The 23438-nt window shown below is 36.1% G+C and overlaps 1 protein-coding gene and 1 pseudogene across 6 annotated transcripts in view; one reads left to right on the top strand and one right to left on the bottom strand.

Moving 5' to 3' along the window:
* The window catches only part of KIAA1328 (KIAA1328 ortholog), a 381228-nt gene that overhangs the window by 177759 nt on the left and 180031 nt on the right, over nucleotides 1-23438 (bottom strand). The gene's annotated exons all lie outside the window — the stretch shown is intronic.
* Nucleotides 10870-12166, top strand: LOC132347634 (large ribosomal subunit protein uL4-like; annotated as a pseudogene).

Genomic DNA, 23438 nt, shown 5'->3' with positions numbered 1-23438 from the left:
ACACACATTGAGGGGAGATACATTCTACAGAATTAACACAGGCAAGTCACAAAACAAACAAACAAAGAAAAGGACAGCAACAAAAATAACCTTCAATAAGAAGCCAGAGTTGCTACAATATATTACATAAAATGTCCAGTTTTCAATGAAAAAATTACAAGAATTTCAAAGGAATAGGAAAAGGTTACCCATGTTAAGAAAAAAAAAAAGTCAACTGTCTCTGAAGGGGCCCAAATACTGGACTTACCAAGGTTTCAAAAGAGCTATTATAAATATGTTGAAAGACCTAAAGAAAAACACGTTTAAAGAATTAAAGGAAAGCACGATATTGACAACAAATGGAGAATCTCAGCAAAGAGATAGAGGGAAAAAATACATATGAAAGAACCAAATGGAAATACTGGAATTGAAAAGTATAATGAGTAAAATGAAAAATTTAGTAGAGGGGCTCCTCAGCAGATGTGAAATAGTAGAAGAAAGAACAGTAAACTTAAAAGTAGGTCAACAGAGATTATCTAATCTGAAGAGCAGAAAAAGAAAAAAAAGGGATGAAGAATAATTAGTCTCAGAAACCTGTGGGTAACCAGGAATACCTACATACATGAAATGGGAGTCCCAGAAAGAGAGGAAAGAGAAATGGGGGAGAAAAATATCTGAAAAAAAAATGACAGTCAAAATATTTTAATTTTGATGAAAAATATTAATCCACAGATCCAGGAAGCTCAACAAATTCCAAGAAGGATAAACATAAAAGATCCACATTTAGACAAGTTATGGTCAAGCTGTTTAAAGCCAAGCAAAAAGAAAATCTTCAAAGGAGTAAGGGAAATGAGTTATTACATATAGGGAACAAGAACACATTACACACACACACACACACACACACACACACAAAGAAATGAAGGAAGACACAAATAAATGGAAAGATACTGCAAAAAAATATATATTTAACAACTAACAGCTCATCAAAAACAGTTGAACAAAAAGGCAGTGGGATGGTACAAAGTCCTAAAAGAAGTAAACTGTCAAGCAAGAATTTTATATCCATCTAAACTATCCTTCAAAATGAAGGCAGAATAAAGATATTTCCATGTTTAAAAACAAAGCAAAGCAAAACAAAAAGACTTAGAGAATAGTTGCTGGTAGACCTGCCCTATAAGAAATGTTAAATGAAATCCTTTAGGCTAAACAGAAATTTACACCAGTTACTTGAATGTACAGACATAAAGGACACCAGAAAAGATAATCTTGTAGGTAAACGTAAAAGAATTTGTATATGTGTGAATTCTTAATTGCTTTATAAGACAATTACATAAAAATCACAGTTATAAAACAATATTATTGGGCTTTTAACATGAAAAGATTATATGTATGACAACAATAGCATAGCAGAGTAGGGAGGAAATGTTATATTGGAGCCAAGCTTATATTTTACTGGAATACTGTTAGAATTCATCTTAAGGAGATTATGGTAAACTAAAATGCATACTGTAATCACAAGAGCAATGATTTAAAAAATAGCCAAGGAATTAAAATGTTACACTACAAAACATTTATTTAACACAAAAGAAGGCAGTAAAGAAGCAGCAGAGGAACAAAACCACATGAGACATAAAGAAAAAAAGGAGCAAAATGGAGGACATAAATCCCACCATATCACAATTACATTAAATGCAAATGGATTAAACTTTCCAAGCAAAAGGCAGGAATTGTCAAACTAGATAAAACAACAAGATCCAAATGTATGCTATCTATAATAGCCACACTTTAGATTCACACATAAATAGCTTGAAAGTAAAAGGATGGAAAAAGATATACCATGCACATAGTAACATAAGAGAACTAAAGTAGCTATGCTAATATCTTTAAGTAAAATACATTACTAGCGATGAAGGACATTTCCTATTGATAAAATGATCAATTTATAAGAAAAACAATGATTATAAATGTATATGAACCTAACAGCTGAATTCTCAAGGCACATGAATCAAAACTTGAAAAAAACTGAGGGAGAAATAAACAATTTAATAATAAGAAATGGGAGACTTCAATACTCCATTTTCAACACAAGGAGGAATAACTAAACAGAAAATCAGCAAAAACATAAAAGAACGATAAGTCAACCAACCTGACCTGATATCTATAGAACATTCTATCTAACAACAGTAGAAATCATGTGAAACATTCTTCGGGAAAAAAATTTTTTTTGCTAGAGCTTAAAACAAATCTTAACAAATTTCAAAGGGTTGAAATTATGTGAAATATATTTCCTGTACATAATGAATTTAAATCAGAAACCAACAACAGAAAATAATTTGGGAATTCAAATGTTTAAAAATTAATGCATGTCTAAATAAATCATGGATCCAAGAAGAAGTCAAAAGGTGTTACTACTATGATTATGTCATGTTATATGGCAAAAGAAAGATCATCTGGACGGGTCTAATCTAATCATAGAAGTGCTTTAAAAGGAAAGTTTTCTTCAGCTGGTAGAAGAAGGGGAAGTCAAAGAGATTTGAAAAAACAAGAAGAAATCAACATGCTGTTGTTGGCTTGAAGATGAACAGGCCCAGGTGATTAGAAATGTGGGCAGCCTGTCAAAGCTGAGAGTGGCCCCCAGATGACAGTAAGCAAGGAAAAGGGGACCTTAGTCCTACATTGCAAGTACCTGAATTATACCAAAACCTGAATGAGTTAGGAAGTGGATTCTTCTTCAGAGTGTCCACAGGAGAGCCCAGGCCAGGGGACCCCTTCATTTCAGCCTTGTGGGACACTCAGCAGAGAACCCCATCAAGATCAACCAGGCCTGTGACCTATAGAACTGTGAAATAATCAATGAAGGTTGTTTTAAAGTGCTAAATTTATTATAATTTGTGACACATAAATAGAAAACTAATAGAACTCATAACTAATAAGGAAACTGAACTAGTAATAAAAAAATCTTTCCACAAAGGAAAGTTCAGGCCCAGATGGCTTCACTGATTAATTCTCTCAAATATATAAAGAAATAATAACACCCATTCACAAACTTTTAGGAAATAGAGGAGGAAACACTTCTCAACCCATTCTATGAGACTAGTATTACGATAATATCAAGCCAAAGATATCTTAAGAAAAACAAGGATCAATCTCTCTAAGAATGTAGACCTAAATATCATCAACAAAATATTAGTAAACCAAATCTCACATAAGATAAAAGAACTTATAGACAATGATCAAGTGAGATTTATTTCAGGAATGTAAGGTTGGCTTAACATCAAAAAAATCAATTCAAGTAATACAGTGTATTCATAGAATGAAAAACAAAAACAAAAACCATACAATTATCTCAACAGAAGCAGAAAAAACGTTTGACAAAATTCAACAACCATTCACAATAAAGACTCTCAGCAAACTAGGAAGAGAACTTTCTTAACTTGATAAACAGTATCTATAAAAAAATCTATAGCTATAGGTTTTATTTAAGAGTACTTAATGGTAAAAGATCAGAAACAAAATAAGCATGTCCACTGTCATCTCTTCAAATCAACAGTATACTAAAAGTTCTAGTCAGTGCAATAAAGTAAAAAAAAAAAAAAGACATTATGGAAAGAAAGGAAAACTTATTTGTAGACGTCATGATCCTTTATGTGGAAAATACTGAGGAATCTACAAACAAAACAGAAAAACTACTAGAATAGTTAGTTCAGCAAGGTCACAAAATACAAGATCCATATACAAACATCAATTTTACCCTTGAACAACACAGGGTTTGAACTGTGTGGCTCCACTTACACAAGGATTTTTTTCCATGAGAAAAATAACTCAATTTAAAAATGGGTAAATAAATGGGCAAAAGATATAGGCCTTTAACCAATGAAGACATACAAATGGATAATAACCATATGAAAAGATGCTCATCATTATTAAACATTAGGAAAGCTAAAGTGAATAGCCTGGGACTTCCCTGGTGGCGCAGTGATTAAGAAGCCACCTGCCAATATAGGCAGACATGGGTTCGAGCCCTGGTCTGGGAAGACCCCACATGCCACAGAGCCACTAAGCCCGTGTGCCACAACTACTGAGCCTGTGCTCTTGAGCCCGTGAGCTACAACTACTGAGCCCGCGTGCCACAACTACTGAAGTCTGCGCGCCTAGAGCCCATGCTCTGCAACAAGAGAAGCCACTGCATTGAGAAGCCCGCGCACCACAACGAAGAGTAGCCCCTGCTCGCTGCAACTAGAGAAAGCCCGCACGCAGCAATGAAGACCCAACACAGCCAAAAATAATTAATTAATTAATTAATTAAAAAAATAAAAATAAAAATAAATAAAGTGAATAGCCTGTTAAAACCAAAGAGAGAAAGTACTTCACATCTACTCTAATGGTGATAATCAAAAATATAGAAAATGAGGAGTTGGAGAAAATGGAATTCATATATACTGTTGGTGAGAATGTAAAATGCTATGGCCATTTGGGAAACAGTTTAGTAATTTCTTCAAAAATTAAGCATAAAATTACCATACTACCCAGCAATTTCTCTCCTAGGTACCTATCCAAGAGAAATGAAAACATATGTCCACATAAACACTTGTAACACAAATGTGCACGATGACACTGTTCATAATAGCCAAAAACTGGGAACATTCCAAATCTCTATTAACTGGTGAACTGTGAAACCAAATGTGGTATATCTATAAAATGGAACAGTATTCAGCAATAAAAAGAAGCAAACTACTGATACATGCTCCAACATGGATGAACCTCAAAAAATGATGCTAAGGGAAAGAAACCAAATGCAAATGGCTCTCTATTGTACAACCCTATTTATATGAAATGTCCAGAAAAGGCAAATGCATAGAGACAGAAAGCAGATTAGTGGTTGCCTAGGGCTGAGGGTAGTAATAGGAATGACTGCAACAGGGCATGAGGGATCCTTCAGCAGGCATGGTCCTTAATGGACCAATGCTGGTTGAATGTTATAAAACTGGATTATGTGATGGTTGTGTATTCTATAAATTTATCAGCATCATTCACCTTTAAAATGGGTGAATTTTATAATAAAAAGACAACATTCATTCATTCACTAACATTTACTTAATGCATACCTTGTACTAAATACTGATCTAGGTACTGTGGAACCATCAAACATAATGAGCCTGCTGTAATGAAAATCCACATTTTAGTGGAAAGAGACAAATTAGTAAACAAACTAATTACAAGGTCATTTGTCATTTTTTAAGTAGTAGAAAGACAATAAAAATCAGGCTTTTTGATGAAGAATAATTGGGGTGAATGATAGAGGCTCAATGAACCCTTTCCACTTCTTTTACTTGCCTCAAGATTTCTTTACAAGGTCCCTTCTGCTATGATAGACAACATGTCATTAATACAGGAGATCCACACTTCATCTTGTTTCAGATGGGCCTTTAGAGCCTATTGGCTGAAAAGTAATTTGCTTTGGGAGAGATTTATTACACAATGCCCTAAATACTTATGGCAATATACAATTAGAGAACAATACAATTTGTAGAAAATAGGTGGAAAGAGGTAAAGTTAACTATAATGACAACAAAAAATACAAGTGGGGCAGATGTTGCTTACTTCACTGCTGAGAGGGAGTGATGATGAATACTCAAATCAAAAATTAATCACTGCACAATTTATAATACACAGTTTCTTTAGGGCCTGAAAATCATTATGATAGACTGTATACTGATAACTTTTGGACATATTTTGGCTGAGGTCATGATTAGGATGATTATTTAAGCTTGAAACAGTCTAAAGAGCACAAAAACTTAAATTAGTTCTTTAGACTAAGTCTAGCAAGTAGGAGAAGCCCTGATCACAGAAAACTGTCCTAAGATGCTGCTGTGGAGAAGAGGGAAGGGGTATGGGTAGCAACAACACAAACCTGAATTCTCACAGCACTTTTCACGTGGGATGGAAGGGAGTGGACCCAGGCATTTAAACCAGGTCGTTACTCTTGGCAATGAGTCCAAATATTGGGTTGGCCAAAAAGTTCGTTCGGGTCTCCCATAACATCTTACAGGAAAACCTGAAAGAACTTTTTGGCCAACCCAATACAAAAAGCAGGTACCTGTGAGCACAGACTGGCCTACTCGCAACAGTCTTCATGTTTCTACACATCTCAACAAGAACTAAACAAGTCAAATTGTATGGAATATCTGTGCATGCCATCATCTGTTCAACACAGCTGATGTGTCTAAATGACCTGTATGTAAAGGGCTTCCACCAATAAGTCTCACCTAGGAAGCCTGGCACAACTTGGGTAGGCACAGACAGCATCCCCAGTCTATCAGGCTTATTAGCCAAGTCCTAAACACCTAGTGATTTAAATGGCACCACAGTCAACGTGATTTTGATTAATCTCTTAGCGAGGACAGGACAATCGGCTTCTTCCCAAGAAGTATTCAAACCTGGAAGTCTTGCTCATTAGTATAATATTAGTCATAGTTATAGTTCCTCTCCCAGTTAATATTTTTCAGGTTGGTGCAATGGGTGTCCAGCATAAAGTGGCTGCTAATCCATAAGATATTTAATATATTTCTTGGAAATACAAATAAACAACTGTACATGTTTGTTAACTTGGCTATGAAAGACTGCTAAATCAGCCTACTTTAGTCTGCAAGAAAGGCATTTTCCTTAGTTGTTACAATGTTGCCTTTCAATGCTTTCTGGAAATCACTCTGACCAAGTGTGATTTCTTCCACAGGGCAGCCAAAGTTGCTAGGCAGCACCAAACACACCTGCAATCAAGTGCTTACAAAACAGAGTGAGAATTTTTTTGGCACCATTAAGAAAACAGAAACAGCCATTAACATAAGACCATCCTAATATTCGTAAACCCAAACCTGACACAGAATCTCTCTTCTCCTCGGAAGGCATACTTTGAGGGAAAGGCAGAGGGGAGAAAGCTGAGGCAACATGGAGAAGTAGAGAGGAACAGAGGGGAGCAGAGAAGAGTAGAGAGGAAAGGAAGAGCAACATTGAAAAAATAACACTTTAGTACAGTTCATACAGGTTTTTAAAAACTATTTTAAGCTCAAAGGACTCATTTTTGTGCTAAAAGTTGCATATTTGATTACCTCACTCCAAACCAAAATTAGTTTAAATCCTTCTATCTACACAGAAAAATCATAGAAAAAGGACATAAAGAATGGATAAAAGTGATGACAAAGAAAAAGACTTGTCAGTTTCCATCTTATAGACTTTTCCTGTTTTCTAATACTTGTGTGATTAAGCACACTGATCATTTCTTCAGACAGAAAATATTTCTAACCTATCTGTACCAAGAAGATAATTCAGGAAGATGTATTTATAAAACGCTGCATGTGATAGGACTCACCAGCAGTTTGATTAACAGAAGACATTTATTTCCATCACACTAGCACAAAAATTCTCCAACTTTCGTGTTCATAAGAATCACCTGGAGGGCTTGTTAAAAATGCAGATTTCTGGGTCCCACTGCCAGAGTTTCTAATTCAGTAGGTGTGAGTTGGGTCCTGAGGATCTGCATTTTTAGAAAATTTCCCCAGTGATGCTGATGCTGCTGGTCTAGGAGACACATTTTGAGAACCACTGTGCTACCAAATGCCTCCTGACTTGATGACTGTGTTCCATCTGGCTGTGGGAAGTCAGTGTTCAGATATTTTTCATTCCCTTACCTCATACAATGGGCCAAACACAATTTCCTTTCCTGCTCTGGTCTCCTCCTCTATGACTGGTTTATACCTAAACATTTATTATTTATCCTCTTTTTGTGAATACTGGAACAAATAATTCTTTCCCATTAAAGTAGGTACCTTCTGTCCATGAAGTATCTTTTTCTCAAAAGTCTCTGTGTGGTCTATATGTAACTAATAGAAGAAAAATATATTTGGAGTTCTTTTCACTCCTTTTGCTCTCCCCTTTATGCTTATTTTATATCCATTACTTTTCAGCATCTTTTAGTCCTGCACAGTACCAGATGAACCTCATTCAGCTCTTTTGTTCAACAATGTTGATTAAATTTTCTACTTCCTACCTTATCTGAATTTGCTTTTATTTTAAGACCAAATCTACTTATGACAAGAACACACATAAACCTTTGGGATGCAGAGGATTATTAACCTATCCGTAACTACATTTCATTTCTCTGTCCTTTCAGGGTATTAACAGATTTTCACAAAGTACTGCATCATACAGAAGGCACATGGGATATATCTGATAGAGCACCTTTTAGTGGGTGAAGTCACAGTTTATTTTATTTTATTTTTTTAAAGAGAATTATTTATTTATTTATTTATTTTATTTTATTTTTGGCTGTGTTGAATCTTTGCTGCTGCGCGCGGGCTTTCTCTAGTTGTGGCAAGCGGGGTCTACTCTTGGTTGCGGTGTGTGGGCTTCTCATTGCGTTGGCTTCTCTTATTGCAGAGCATGGGCTCTAGGCGCACGGGTTTTAGTAGCTGTGGCGCACGGGCTCAGTAGCTGTGGCTCGCGGGTTCTAGAGCGCAGGCTCAGTAGTTGTGGTGCACGGGCTTAGTTGCTCTGTGGTATGTGGGATCTTCCCAGACCAGGACACGGGTTCGAGTGTCCTGCATTGGCAGGCGGATTCTTAACCACTGCGCCACCAGGGAAGTCCCCAAAGTTCATTTTTATTAAGAGTTAAATCTGATTCATATAAGGAGATGTTAATAAAGCTCAAAGACATGCCCAAAGTAACTGAATCTAGAGCCAAAACCATGAAGTTTGGTTTCCAGCGTGATAGCCAGATATTTATATTTCTGTAGTTCTTATTTAAATCTCTATTTCTCTTTTATTACTTTGGACCCTCAAAATAAGTATTCTTTACAAGATTCCTATTACACATCAATTTGGGCTTTAATTACAAGTTACAATAAATCTGAAAACAATGTATCTTCTCTTCCCTTAAATTTTCTCATTTAAGTATTTTTTTGGTCCATAAGGTTATATTTTTACCTTCTTTAAAAGAGCAAAAAAATTCAATACTATATCTCCTATAAGTTTTTGTTACTGTGCATTTGTTATGCTCACAATACACTTTCTCCCTCCCATAAAGCCTCTTTGTTTTCTTAAGAATACCATTAAATTTGTATGCTAAAATTTAAAAACTACATTTAAAAGATAGTTTCAATGAAAATTTCCATTTTGGGGTATTACAGAGGGGGATACACTTACCTGCCCACTACAAACTAGAAAAAATATATAAAACAACTGTTTTCAGACATTGGACAACAGGTAGTAAAGGTATATGATCCCTGGAAGAAGGCAAACAAATGAGCTAAGCCATACAATGGCCCTGCATTTCTGTTTGGACAAACATTCCAGACTATGCTAGAGGGAGGGTAGTCCTAAGCAGAACACAAAAGTCTTGGTGAATTACAGAGACAGAGATCGGAGTTCAGGGAGGCTGAGGTGGCCAGAAGTTACAGAACAGAGTCCCAGAGAAGAGAGAGCTATTCAGAAAAATAGTTGAGTAATCGGCACATAGGCCCGTTTGAGTTTTTGCTAAATGCCAAGACTGCACATGTGTAGAGTTAAACTGCGATAGCCTGGGAAGAAAACAACCAGGGAGTTGGAAGTAAAACAATTCCCAGAAGTCACACAGAACAGGGAGGTGTACAAGTTTTGACCAGTCAGAATGAGAGCGTCATAGCTGATCCCAGGATACTCAGTCCTATTGAGAACCCAGAAAGAGCTAACTAAATGGTTGTTAGAGAAAAATCTAGCCTACAGACTAGTCCTAATAAAGCCTAAACATAAGCCTCTAAGAAGTCAAGATCTACCAATAACTTAAATGCCCACTAGGACACTCTATAAAGGAAGACAACAAAATCTAGATACTCATTAATGTAACATACACACTAACGAACAGCCAAGAAAAATTACAAGACATATGATGAAATTTGACTTGTCAATCAAGAGGAAAAAAACCAGAAGTGACAAATGATGAAATTAGCATATGAGGATTTAAAAAAATCTATTATAAATAAGCCCAACATAATTAAAGATTTAAAGAAAAACATGAACATAATAATAAGATATAAAAAATAACAAAATGATAGTCAATAGATGAAAAATGACAAATCTAAAATGTTCACCCCATGAAGTAAAAGTTTCAGGAGATTAGATGTTGTTTAAGGAACTTGAAGACACAGAAATAGACACTATCCAAAATGAAACACATAGAGAAAAAAATTAAGATTGGGGAACAAAGCCTTAGTAACTTGTGGAATGATACAAGTGATACATGTAATTGCAGTGACAGCAGAGGTGAAGATAGAAAAAATATTTGAAGAAATAATGATTTAAAATATTAAATTTAATAAAATCTATAAACCCACAGACCCAAGAAGCTCAATGAAACTCAAGCAGAGAAACACAAAGAACACCAAGGGACACCGTTATCAACTTGCTAAAAACTAGTGATAGAAATTTCTTGAGCAGGAAGATTAAAAAACACATGACATACAAAGGAACAGAATAAGAATAAATCTTATTTAAAAATCTCATTAGAAAAAAACATACCAACCAGAAGAAATTATAGAATATTTTGAAAGTGGTGAATAGAAAACAAAAACACACTGCTAAGCCAGAACTGTATAAAAATTTCCTTTAAAATTGAAAGTGAAATAGATATTTTCACACAAACAAAAGATAAAAGAATTTATTACCAGATAATCTGTATGGCCATAAACAAACAAACAAACATATATCTTCAGGTATAAATAAAATAATACTAAATGGAAACTTGGAAACAAACGAATAAAGACTTCCAGAAAATGGAAATATAAGCGATATTTTTTCTTATTTAAAATTTACCTAAAACAAACATAATGAGCCCAAGCTTTTCCCATGGGAGCCGCCAGGTTGAGAGGAGCGTAGTTTTCTCCTCTCGCTGCCATGGCGTGTGCTCAATCACTGATATCAGTGTTCTCTTAAAAGGAGGAGTCATCTGGCATAAATGTCACTTTACCTGCTGTGTTCAAGGCTCCTGCTCAACCAGATATTGTGAACTCTGTTCACACCAACTTGCACAAACACAGCAGACAGTCCTATGCTGTCAATGAATTAGCAGGTCATCAAACCAGTGCTGAGTCTTTGGGTGCTGGCTAGGCTCTGGCTCAAGTTTCCAGGGTTCGAGGCAGTTGGACTGACTGTTCTGGCCAGGGTGCCTTTGGAAATATGTATCATGGGGGCCACATGTTTGGGCCAACCAGAACCTGGCAACATTGGCACCGCAGAGTGAACACAACACAGAAGTGATATGCCATCTGCTCTGCCCTGGATGCCTCGGTCTTATCAGCACTGGTTATGTCTAAAAGTCATTGTATTGAGGAAGTTCCTGAACTTCCTTTGGTGGCTGAAGATAAAGCTGAATGCTACAAGAAGAACAAGGAGGCTGTTTTGCTTCTTAAGAAATTTAAGGCCTGGAATGATTTCAAAAAGGTCTATGGCTCACAGCAAATGAGAGCTGGCAAAGGCAAAATGAGAAACTGTGTCATATCCAGGGTAGGGAACCCTGCATCATCTATAATGAGGACAATGGTATCATTGAGGCCTTCAGAAACATCCCTGGAATTACTCTGCTTAGTGTAAGCAAACTGAACATCTTGCAACTTACTCCTGATGAGCACATGGGACATTTCCGCATTTGTACTGAAAGTACTTTCCACAAGTAAGATGATCTGTATGGCATTTGGCATGAAGCTGCTTCCTTCAAGAGCAACTACAACCTTCCCATGTGCAAGATGCTCAAAACAGACCTTTGCAGAAACTTGAAAAGCCCAGAGATCCAAAGAGCCCTCAGAACACCACACAGATTCATCTGTGAGTCCAGAAGAAGAATCCACTGAAAAATCTGAGAATCACGCTGAAGCTAAACCCATATGCAAAGACCATGCACTGGATGGACATAATTCTTCTCTAGGAGAAGAGTCACAAACTCTGGATGGATAAGGCAGCAGCAGCATTAGCAGCCAAATCAGATGAGGAAGTGGTTCCAGGCAAGAAGCCTGTGGTGGAGAAGAAAGGAAAGAAGGCTGCTGGTGTTAAGAAGAAGCCTTTTGTGGGGAAAAAGGCTGCAGTGACCAAAAAAACACCAGCTGAAAAGAAGCCCACAGAAAAGAAACCCACCACAGAAGAAAAGAAGCCTGCTGCATAAACTTAAATTTGTGCATTCCATAAAGGTCAGATCATTTCAGACAGCTAATTCTGAATAAAGACCTGATCAAAGAGGCAAAAAAGAAAAGAAAAGAAAACAAAAACAAAAAAATGAGCCGCAAGTAGAGATAATGCTAAAACTGTTGACATATATACATTACTATTATGAAATAGATAACTAATGAGAACCTACTGTATAGCACAGGGAACTCTACTCAGCGCTCTGTGGTGACCCAAATGGGAAAGAAGGGGGGACATATGTATATATACAGCTGATTCACTTTGGTGTACAGAAGAAACTAATACAACATTATAAAGCAACCATACTCCAATAAAAATTAATAAAAAAAAAAGGCAGGAAAAACTAAAGAAAAACTGAAAAATTGGTGAAAAATAGAAAATAAATTACAAGATGGTAGATTTAAACCCAACTATATTGGATAATTAGTCAAGTGTAAAAGATACTAACACTCCAATAAAAAGCCAGGGATGTCAGATAGGATTATAAACCAAAGCCAACTACATGCCAAATCCAACTATGAGAACCCTACTTTAATTATAAAGACAAAGATAGGGAAAACTAGAAGGATGGAAAAGAATATACTCTACAAATTCTAATTATAAGAAAGCTGGAGTGGCTATATTAATATCATACAAGGTATTTCAGAACAAGTAATATTATCAGGGATAAAGAAGCATGTTACAAAATGAAAGAACTTAATGCACCAAGAAGACATTATAATCCTAAATGCAAAGGCATCTGATAACTGAAATTCAAAATATGTGAAGGAAAGATAGAAATAAAAAGAAAAATAAATCCATAATCATATTTGGAGCTTTCAAAGCTCTCAGTTAATGGCGGAAAAAACAGATCCCAAATCAGTAAGTATATAGAAGACCTGAACAAATACTATAAAAACATTGACCCTATTGCTGTATACTGACTACTCCATCCAATAATTGTAGATTAGGTTAGTTTTACATGTGGATGAAATATTCAGCAAGATAGGTCGTATCACAGGATATAAAACAAGTCTCAATAACTTCAACATATTGAAATTGTGGAGACTCCATTTTCTGACACAGAGGAATTAAATTAGAAATAAATGTCAGAAAGCTATCTGAGAAATCTGCAAAAATTTGAAATTAAGAAAAATTTATACATGATTATAAACTATTCAAAGAGGAAACCACAAAGGGAATTAGAAAATATTTTGAAAAAAAAAAAAGCACAACATAAGAAAGTGTGGGATGCAGGTAAAGGAGTTCTCAGAGGGAAATTTATAACATTAAATGTTTAGAACTTTAAATGTTTAAATGTGTAAATTTGTAACTTTAAATGAAAAGAATAAAGTCCCAAACAAATGATCTAAATGTCAATCTTGGAAGTTAGAAAAAAGAAATGCAAATTAAAACTGAAATAAAAAAAAAAAACTGAAATAAATAGAAGGAAAAATTAACATAAGGCCAGAAATAAATGATATAGAAAACAAACAATAGAGAAAATCTAATAAAAGCTGTTTTGTTAAAAAATCAGTAAGATTGATCAAGAAAAAAAAGATACACCATAAAAGCGGAAATCGACAGCAACACAATCATAGTAGGGGACTTTAACACCCCACTTTCATCAATGGACAGATCATCCAAAATGAAAATAAATAAGGAAACACAAGCTTTGAATGATACATTAAACAAGATGGACTTAATTGATATTTATAGGACATTCCACCCAAAAACAACAGAATACACATTTTTCTCAAGTGCTCATGGAACGTTCTCCAGGATAGATCATATCTTGGGTCACAAATCAAGCCTTGGTAAATTTAAGAAAATTGAAATCGTATCAAGTATCTTTTCCGACCACAACGCTATGAGACTAGATATCAATTACAGGAAAAGATCTGTAAAAAATACAAACACATGGAGGCTACACAATATATTACTTAATAACGAAGTGATTACTGAAGAAATCAAAGGGGAAATCAAAAAATACCTAGAAACAAATGACAATGGAGATACGACGACCCAAAACCTATGGGACGCAGCAAAAGCAGTGCTAAGAGGGAAGTTTATAGCAATACAAGCCTACCTCAAGAAACAGGAAATATCTCGAATAAACAACCTAACCTTGCACCTAAAGCAATTAGAGAAAGAAGAACAAAAAAACCCCAAAGCCAGCAGAAGGAAAGAAATTATAAAGATCAGGTCAGAAATAAATGAAAAAGAAATGAAGGAAACAATAGCAAAAATCAATGAAACTAAAAGCTGGTTCTTTGAGAAGATAAACAAAATTGATAAACCATTAGTCAGACTCATCAAGAGAAAAAGGGAGAAGACTCAGATCAATAGAATTAGAAATGAAAAAGGAGAAGTAACCACTGACACTGCAGAAATACAAAAGATCATGAGAGATTACTACAAGCAACTCTATGCCAATAAAATGGATAACCTGGAAGAAATGGACAGATTCTTAGAAATGCACAAACTGCCGAGACTGAACCAGGAAGAAATAGAAAATATGAACAGACCAATCACAAGCACTGAAATTGAAACTGTGATTAAAAACCTTCCAACAAACAAAAGCCCAGGACCAGATGGCTTCACAGGTGAATTCTATCAAACATTTAGAGAAGAGCTAACACCTATCCTTCTCAAACTCTTCCAAAATATTGCAGAGGGAGGAACACTCCCAAACTCATTCTATGAGGCCACCATCGCCCTGATACCAAAACCAGACAAAGATGTCACAAAGAAAGAAAACTACAGGCCAATATCACTGATGAACATAGATGCAAAAATCCTCAACAAAATACTAGCAAACAGAATCCAATAGCACATTAAAAGGATCATACACCATGATCAAGTGGGGTTTATCCCAGGAATGCAAGGATTCTTCAATATACGCAAATCAATCAATGTGATACACCATATTAACAAATTGAAGGAGAAAAACCATATGATCATCTCAATAGCTGCAGAGAAAGCTTTCGACAAAATTCAACACCCATTTATGATAAAAGCCCTGCAGAAAGTAGGCATAGAGGGAACTTTCCTCAACATAATAAAGGCCATATATGACAAACCCACAGCCAACATTGTCCTCAATGGTGAAAAACTGAAACCATTTCCACTAAGATCAGGAACAAGACAAGGTTGCCCACTCTCACCACTATTATTCAACATAGTTTTGGAAGTGTTAGCCACAGCAATCAGAGAAGACAAAGAAATAAAAGGAATCCAAATCGGAAAAGAAGAAGTAAAGCTGTCACTATTTGCAGATGACATGATAGTATACATAGAGAATCCTAAAGATGCTACCAGAAAACTCCTAGAGCTAATCAATGAATTTGGTAAAGTAGCAGGATACAAAATTAATGCCCAGAAATCTCTTGCATATCTATACACTAATGATGAAAAATCTGAAAGTGAAATTAAGAAAACACTCCCGTTTACCATTGCAACAAAAAGAATAAAATATCTAGGAATAAACGTACCTAAGGAGACAAAAGACCTGTGTGCAGAAAATTATAAGACACTGATGAAAGAAATTAAAGATGATACAAATAGATGGAGAGATATACCATGTTCCTGGATTGGAAGAATCAACATTGTGAAAATGACTCTACTACCCAAAGCAATCTACAGATTCAATGCAATCCCTATCAAACTACCACTGGCATTTTTCACAGAACTAGAACAAAAAATTTCACAATTTGTATGGAAACACAAAAGACCCCGAATAGCCAAAGCAAACTTGAGAACGAAAAATGGAGCTGGGGGAATCAGGCTCCCTGACTTCAGACTATATTACAAAGCTTCAGTAATCAAGACAGTTTGGTACTGGCACAAAAACAGAAATATAGATCAATGGAACAGGATACAAAGCCCAGAGATAAACCCACACACATATGGTCACCTTATCTTTGATAAAGGAGGCAAGCATATACAGTGGAGAAAAGACAGCCTCTTCAATAAGTGGTGCTGGGAAAATTGGACAGGTACATGTAAAAGTATGAAATTAGAACACTCCCTGACACCATGCACAAAAATAAACTCAAAATGGATTAAAGACCTAAGTGTAAGGCCAGACACTATCAAACTCTTAGAGGAAAACATAGGCAGAACACTCTATGACATACATCACAGCAAGATTCTTTTTGACCCAGCTCCCAGAGAAATGGAAATAAGAACACAAATAAACAAATGGGACCTAATGAAACTTAAAAGCTTTTGCACAGCAAAGGAAACCATAAACAAGACCAAAAGACAACCATCAGAATGGGAGAAAATATTTGCAAATGAAGCAACTGACAAAGGATTAATCTCCAAGATTTACAAGCAGCTCATGCAGCTCAATAACAAAAAAACGAACAACCCAATCCAAAAATGGGCAGAAGACCTAAATAGACATTTCTCCAAAGAAGATATACAGATGGCCTACAGACACATGAAAGAATGCTCAACATCATTAATCATTAGAGAAATGCAAATCAAAACTACAATGAGATATCATCTCACACCGGTCAGAATGGCCATCATCAAAAAATCTAGAAACAATAAATGCTGGAGAGGGTGTGGAGGAAAGGGAACACTCTTGCACTGTTGGTGGGAATGTAAATTGATACAGCCACTATGGAGAACAGTATGGAGGTTCCTTAAAAAACTACAAATAGAACTACCATACGACCCAGCAATCCCAATACTGGGCATATACCCTGAGAAAACCATAGGTCAAAAAGAGTCATGTACCAAAATGTTCATTGCAGCTCTATTTACAATAGCCAGGACATGGAAGCAACCTAAATGTCCATCGACAGATGAATGGATAAAGAAGATGTGGCACATATATACAATGGAATATTACTCAGCCATAAAAAGAAATGAAATGGAGGTATTTGTAATGAGGTGGATGGAGTTAGAGTCTGTCATACAGAGTGAAGTAAGTCAGAAAGAGAAAAACAAATACAGTATGCTAACACATATATACGGAATCTAAGGGAAAAAAAAAAAAAAAAAAGGCCATGAAGAACCTAGTGGCAAGACGGGAATAAAGACACAGACCTACTAGAGAATGGACTTGAGGATATGGGGAGGGGGTGGGGTGAGATGTGACAGGGTAAGAGAGTGTCATGGACATATATACACTACCAAATGTAAAATAGATAACTAGTGGGAAGCAGCCGCATAGCACAGGGAGATCAGCTCGGTGCTTTGTGACCCCCTAGAGGGGTGGGATGGGGAGGGTGGGAGGGAGGGAGATGCAAGAGGGAAGAGAAATGGGAACATATTGTATATGTATAACTGATTCACTTTGTTATAAAGCAGAAGCTAACACACCATTGTAAGGCAATTATACTTCAATAAAGATGTTTAAAAAAAAAAAAGATACAAATCATCAAAATAAAAAATGAAAAAGGGGCACACAGATGCAATGCCACAGACATTATCAAGTTGAAAAAGGAATATTATGAACAACTTCATGCTACTTATATGACACCTTATGAAATGTACAAATCCCTTAAAAGACAGAAATTACCAAAACTGACTGAAGACAAAAGAGAACATCTTAATACCTCCATGTCAATTAAAGAAATTATAATATCACAAAGATAGAAAACAGAAAAAGGAAGAAACAATTTCCAATTCATTTAGTGAAGCCAGAATTACCTTAATACCAAACCAGATAAAACTACTAGGAAAAAAAAAAACCTACAAATAACCTCACAAAACATAGATGATGTTAAAATGTTGGGGAAAACAAGAAAAATAAGACAATGCAGAGATAACCAAATGGTCAGTTGCTCCTTGCCAACTGCTGCCACAGTCTCCACACATAATCACTGTCAGCTGTAAACAAATTAAGCCCAGTGGTTCACAGGTGTTCACAGTCATAACACAAAAATGAACCTTCCTTCAGAAATGTAGCATTTAAAAGTTCTGAGGTGGAACTAAGAAAGATAAAAACCAGAATCAAGTGTACTGCTTGCTACCTTATGCTTCACTCCAACGCAGATTTTAAGTAGTCTCCTACTGGTATGAAAAAATATGATAACCATCTGCATTTAAATGTTAGCAGTGGTATTCAAAGAATGTATTAGAACTCACTTGTTTACTATTAAAGTCGTACAGCAACATGATCAAATTATTTGCCTGATGGACTATGGAAACTTTATCCTAAGCCAGTAGAATATGTATGATGGCTTAGATTTTCATAATTATTTTTTCATCTTAACATAACTCTCATCTCCCAAAACAACAACTTCTTAACAATTTAATGAGAATAAAACCACAGTAAGATAATCTCTATTTCTTACATTCAGATTAAAAATATAAAACGACAGAAGTAAAGGAGTAAACTTGGAATTCCAACAAGTCTCCAGATTCCTTAAACTGCCGTGTGATGACAATACTGTGTACCAAGCAAAAGCATAAAGTATGTTTTAAGAGATATTCCACTGGAAAATATACGCAATTTAACATTCAAAGGTCTTTAATTTCCCACTGCATTATTAAATAGCAGCCTTTTCTCAAGGCACTTTGCTATCTAAACAGAAGACAGCAGCAGAATCAACCCGCCAGTCCCTGTGCAGTGAAGTTCTCCTAAGACTGCAGTGCCACCCTGAGACTTTAGCCACCTTTAATTTTAAAGCCATCATTCTAAAATTTTAATAGGGAGTAGAGTGGGTGATAGAGGATCTAAATCGGGGCTCACTCCTAGTAAATTCTCATTATTATATGAGTTTTGAAAAATTGAAATCTATATCCTCTATATGATCAGAAGAGAAATTGGCAATTCTTATACTCCTGAGTGTCAACAGCAGCTCTGACCTCAATTTCACTGAAGCACACACCTGGGTGGGTCTCTGCCAGGTCAAGTGCCAACTAAATTCTTCAATTAAAGAAAAAAATCATTTAAGGAACATTTATGCACTAACTGCTGCAAGGTAACTTTCAGGAAACTATCTTAACACCAAAACAAACACAAAGAAATCCTACCAAATAATTTTTAGAAACTGTGAAATGCCGTCTCTAGAGTCAGAAGTTGGTAGTTGGTAGTTGTGTTAAGGACATTTTTCCTCCTTAAAAAGAAGTTTCTTATACAATAGGTTTCATTACAGGAGTGTATTGATTGAAACTAGTTTCACTACCACTAATGTTCTGCTTAATTTTAAAGATAACATAATACTGAACAGAATAATGTGTTCTATTAATAACATTTTATTGAAACAGTAGACTGATTTATTGCATGCTTGTCCAAATAAACACCCAGATCATTTGCCATGAATCTTCTTGAGTCTAAGCAGAAGGCTGAGATGCAACTTGATAAAAATAAAAAGTTATCATAAAACATAATGAAAAATCCAATCTGAAAATTAAACAGTGCACTGCCCAGCTTCATGCTTTGTTTAGGGTCTGAAGCTTGCAATGAAGATGAAAGAGTTGCTCTAGTTTACTTAAAATGGCTATTGTGAGTCTTCATTTGGGAAAAACTATAAAAATAATTAAAATCTGTTAGAGGAAGTCTGGCCATTTAGTTTCTGAGGCAATTCACTCTAATCGCATTGCTGGTACACTTTAAGATAAAATAGCTTATTTTTTATTTAAAGATACTTTTTAACTTGAACTTTATTTTGTGGGGGTGAGAGAGGGCCGAACTTAACAGGCTTGTGTTCACGAACTAAAATACTTCTCCCTGGAGCTTTAAGTTTGCAGTGAGTCTACTCAGACCCATTCTGGTGGTGTACGTACACACAGGAGTGTGCATGTACACCAGCTATGTCGCAGGTGATATGTGAGAGGATGCCATCAGGGCATTTCTCTGAGAACATGTCACTTGGAAGGCAACATTTGCATTTCACAGCCAAGAGATAAGGCTGTGTTCTACTACATATTCTATATAAACTTAGTCCTTTATCTGTAGCTGATCTGCCTCACGTAGAAAGTTGTTAAAGATCTCTTCTATATTGTTTACCATTCTGAAAAATTCTTGTTTTCTAAATTTATGTATGGCATTCTCGATATTAGGAAGCCTAACTTGTCCTGTAATCTTTCAAATTAATTTTGAAAAAGAGAAGTTATTTAACTATCTTAAAGAAATAGCAATGTTTGCTACACAAATTTAAAAGTAGGATTATAGAAACTGCAATATATTGACTTCAGTACAGTTAGATGTAAGAGTTCTATATTTAAAGCACCAGAATTTATTAACCAAGACTCAACAGTGCAGTTATATACTCCAGCTTACAGAATACCCACCACCTGGGTAAATCCTTCATCTACTGTATAACATATCATAATTCATTAAACAGTCCCTTATTGATGGAAGCTTAGATATTGTGCTGACCACTGACGCATGGCTTACTCCACCCTCCATTTAATTATAAAATGTGGGAAACTACAGACTCTCTTCTATTAGCCAGCGCTCTGGATGTCAATTAGGTTCTGCTTATTTCACATGATTTTGGGGGTCTTCTTTGTTTGTCTCTGCTGGCAAGGACAATGGTGAAAACATGAGAATTCTCTCCAGCATTAACAAAATAGGGGACATTTTTCAGTTTTTTGGGTAAGAAGCAGCAGTGTGGCAGCAGCAGAAGCACCAATGGCTTGTTGACCTGGCTTCCTAACCCTTTGGTCTCACTGGTGGGAATCTATTCTGTGGTTTCCTGGATGTCCAGAGACCAGTGCAGCAGCAGTAGATGCTTTGTTCCGGATTCCAGCATAGCTCCAGTGATGGTCTCAGAGCATTATGCCCTGAGTATATTAGTTCTATATTGTTCTGAAGTCACCAACCGAAGTCCAACATAAAATCGCTTCTTAGGCCCTTCCAAAGCTTTTTTCCTAATATAAAATTCCTTCTTGTTTAAAATATCTTGAATGGTTTCTGTTTCCCACACTGAACTCTGACTGACAAGTCTTTTGCTATTACTAACGATGAATTCTTTTTTTTTTCTGAATTAAGATACAATTTATGTACAATAAGATTCATCGTTAAGTCTACAGTTTTTCAAGTTTTAAGAAATGAGTACAGTCGGGTAATCACCATAATAATCAAGAAAGTTCCATCATACCAAAAAAACTCCTCATGCTTTGTAATCAGCCCTAAAAATTCTTGATTTGCTTCTGTCTCTGTAGTTTTCCTCTTCAGGAATGTCATATAAATGGACTCACACTTTGAGTCTCGCTTCTTTCACTTAGCATAATGCATTGGAGATTCAGGTATGTAGTGTGTATGCTAACAGTCTGTTCCTTTTTTTGCTGAGTAGGGCCATGTGGATTGTTTCCAGTTTTTAAGGAATATGAATAAAGCCACTGTAAATACTCACATATAGGTTTTCATGTGAATATAGGTCTTCATTTCACTTGGGTAAAAATCTAGGAGGTAATCCTGGTAAAAAGTAGACCTGAACTAGGGTGGGAGCAGTGAAGGTGGTAAGCAATGGTAGTAGTTGGGATATGTTTAGAATGGGTTGGATTTGGTGATGGACTGGCTCTGGGGGTGAGAGAGAAAGAAAAATGTCAATCATGACTTCAAAGATTTTTTTTCCTGAGAAACAGAAAGAATAGGAATGCCATCTACTGAGCTAGGCAGATGAGAGAGTTACAGTTTTGGAAGGGAAATCAAGAGTTCATTTTTAGTCATACTAATTTTGAGATGTTAGTGGACAGACCCAGCATATGTTTACTGTTAGCTTCATTAGATTGAAACCCTTTAGGGTAAAATCTGTATCTTTTACTGATATACAATTTCCCACAATAGTAAGGGAATGGATTAGAAGGTTTGGGGGCGTTTTTCACCCCTAGAATTCTGCAGTGAGAATCAGGCTGTCACAGGTATAAATTTACAAGTACACTAAGTTTCTTGTATTCCACAAATGGCTACTTAAAGGGTCCCTATAATTTAGGTAAATATGGCATCGCTCTGCGACAGCTTCAAACCAGCATTTTTAAAGCAAAGAAATACCATTTTCTGGAGAACATGAGGCAATTTCATGGTTAGGGAATTTTTTATGTTGTATTTTCCATTTTTTGTTTCCATCAATTATTGCTATACCTCTATCCTCTTTTTGGTCAGAACAAACAGCTTTAGTTCCTTAGATCTTAGTGTGGCATGATTTCAAATGACAGCATCATTTTAACTGAGTTCCAAGGCTAGACATGGTGTTTTAGCTTTGATGTTGCCCCCATAATCAGAAAGCGATCCCCAAAAGCTCAACCAACATTACCTCTTATCCTTCCATAGTATATACAACGCTTAACCTCCATCACTTTCCCTTTAGTGGATCTGCAACCCCAGGCAATGGAGACTCAAGTAGTTAAGTCCCGATGTGATCCAAGCTAACTACAGATCTAGTGGAAGTTGAGGTGACCAAATTCTGGCACTAGAACGAAATATGTTATAGTAACAACAGAAAAGTTCCTCATTAAAAAAACCCACAAAATGGTACAACTCCTTTCAAGATAGCGTTAGTCTTTCAACAACAGGCAAAATTATGACAGTAGCCCAGTATTTCTGATGTTTTCCCAAATTTTGTACTCTATTCACCAAGTGTACTTTCTTCAAATGCCTCTTTGCCCAGATAAACATGATAAGCTTTTCCTTATTCTTTTCAATACCTAAGACCTCTTCATTACTATTTATATTTTAGCTGCCCTAATCTTTATGACTAACAATTTCTAAATAAATACTCTATCAGTTAGTAAATGAGTAAGGAAAGAGAAATCCATTAGCTTAAATAAATTAGGTGTTTTCTTTTTCTTGTAATGAGGCCTCTGGAAGAACACAGTCTGCAGCTGTTACAGCAGTGTCGCAATGTCATCAGGACTTCAGTTCCTTCTATATTTTTGTTCAGACATGGACTTGCCACCTTCTACTCACAAAATGGTTATTCAATCTCCAACATCAGGTCAGCATTCCATAGAGCAAAGCTTCTCAATCTGGCCTCTTGACATTTGGACAAGATGATTCTTTGTTGTGGGAGACTGTCCTGTACGCTGTAGGATGTTTAGCAATACCCATGGCCTCTACCTGCTAGATGCTGCTAGCAACTGTCAGTTGTAAAAACCAAAGATGTCTCCAGACATTGCCAAATTTCCCCTGGGGGTCAAAATCATCCCTGGTTGAGAACCGCTGCCATAGGGGAAAAAGATACTGGACAAAGGATGAAAAGAGGCATAAAATCGAGTGTAGCAGACAGTGGAGCCTGCTGCACTCCCACCCCACCCCCACCCCCGGGCCCTCTTAAGGGAGTTTCTTAGAAACCCCATAGCACAAA

Source organism: Balaenoptera ricei, chromosome 14 (genome assembly GCF_028023285.1).
Source record: "Balaenoptera ricei isolate mBalRic1 chromosome 14, mBalRic1.hap2, whole genome shotgun sequence".
NCBI lineage: Eukaryota > Metazoa > Chordata > Mammalia > Artiodactyla > Balaenopteridae > Balaenoptera > Balaenoptera ricei.
This window is presented reverse-complemented; position numbering and strand designations above follow the sequence as displayed.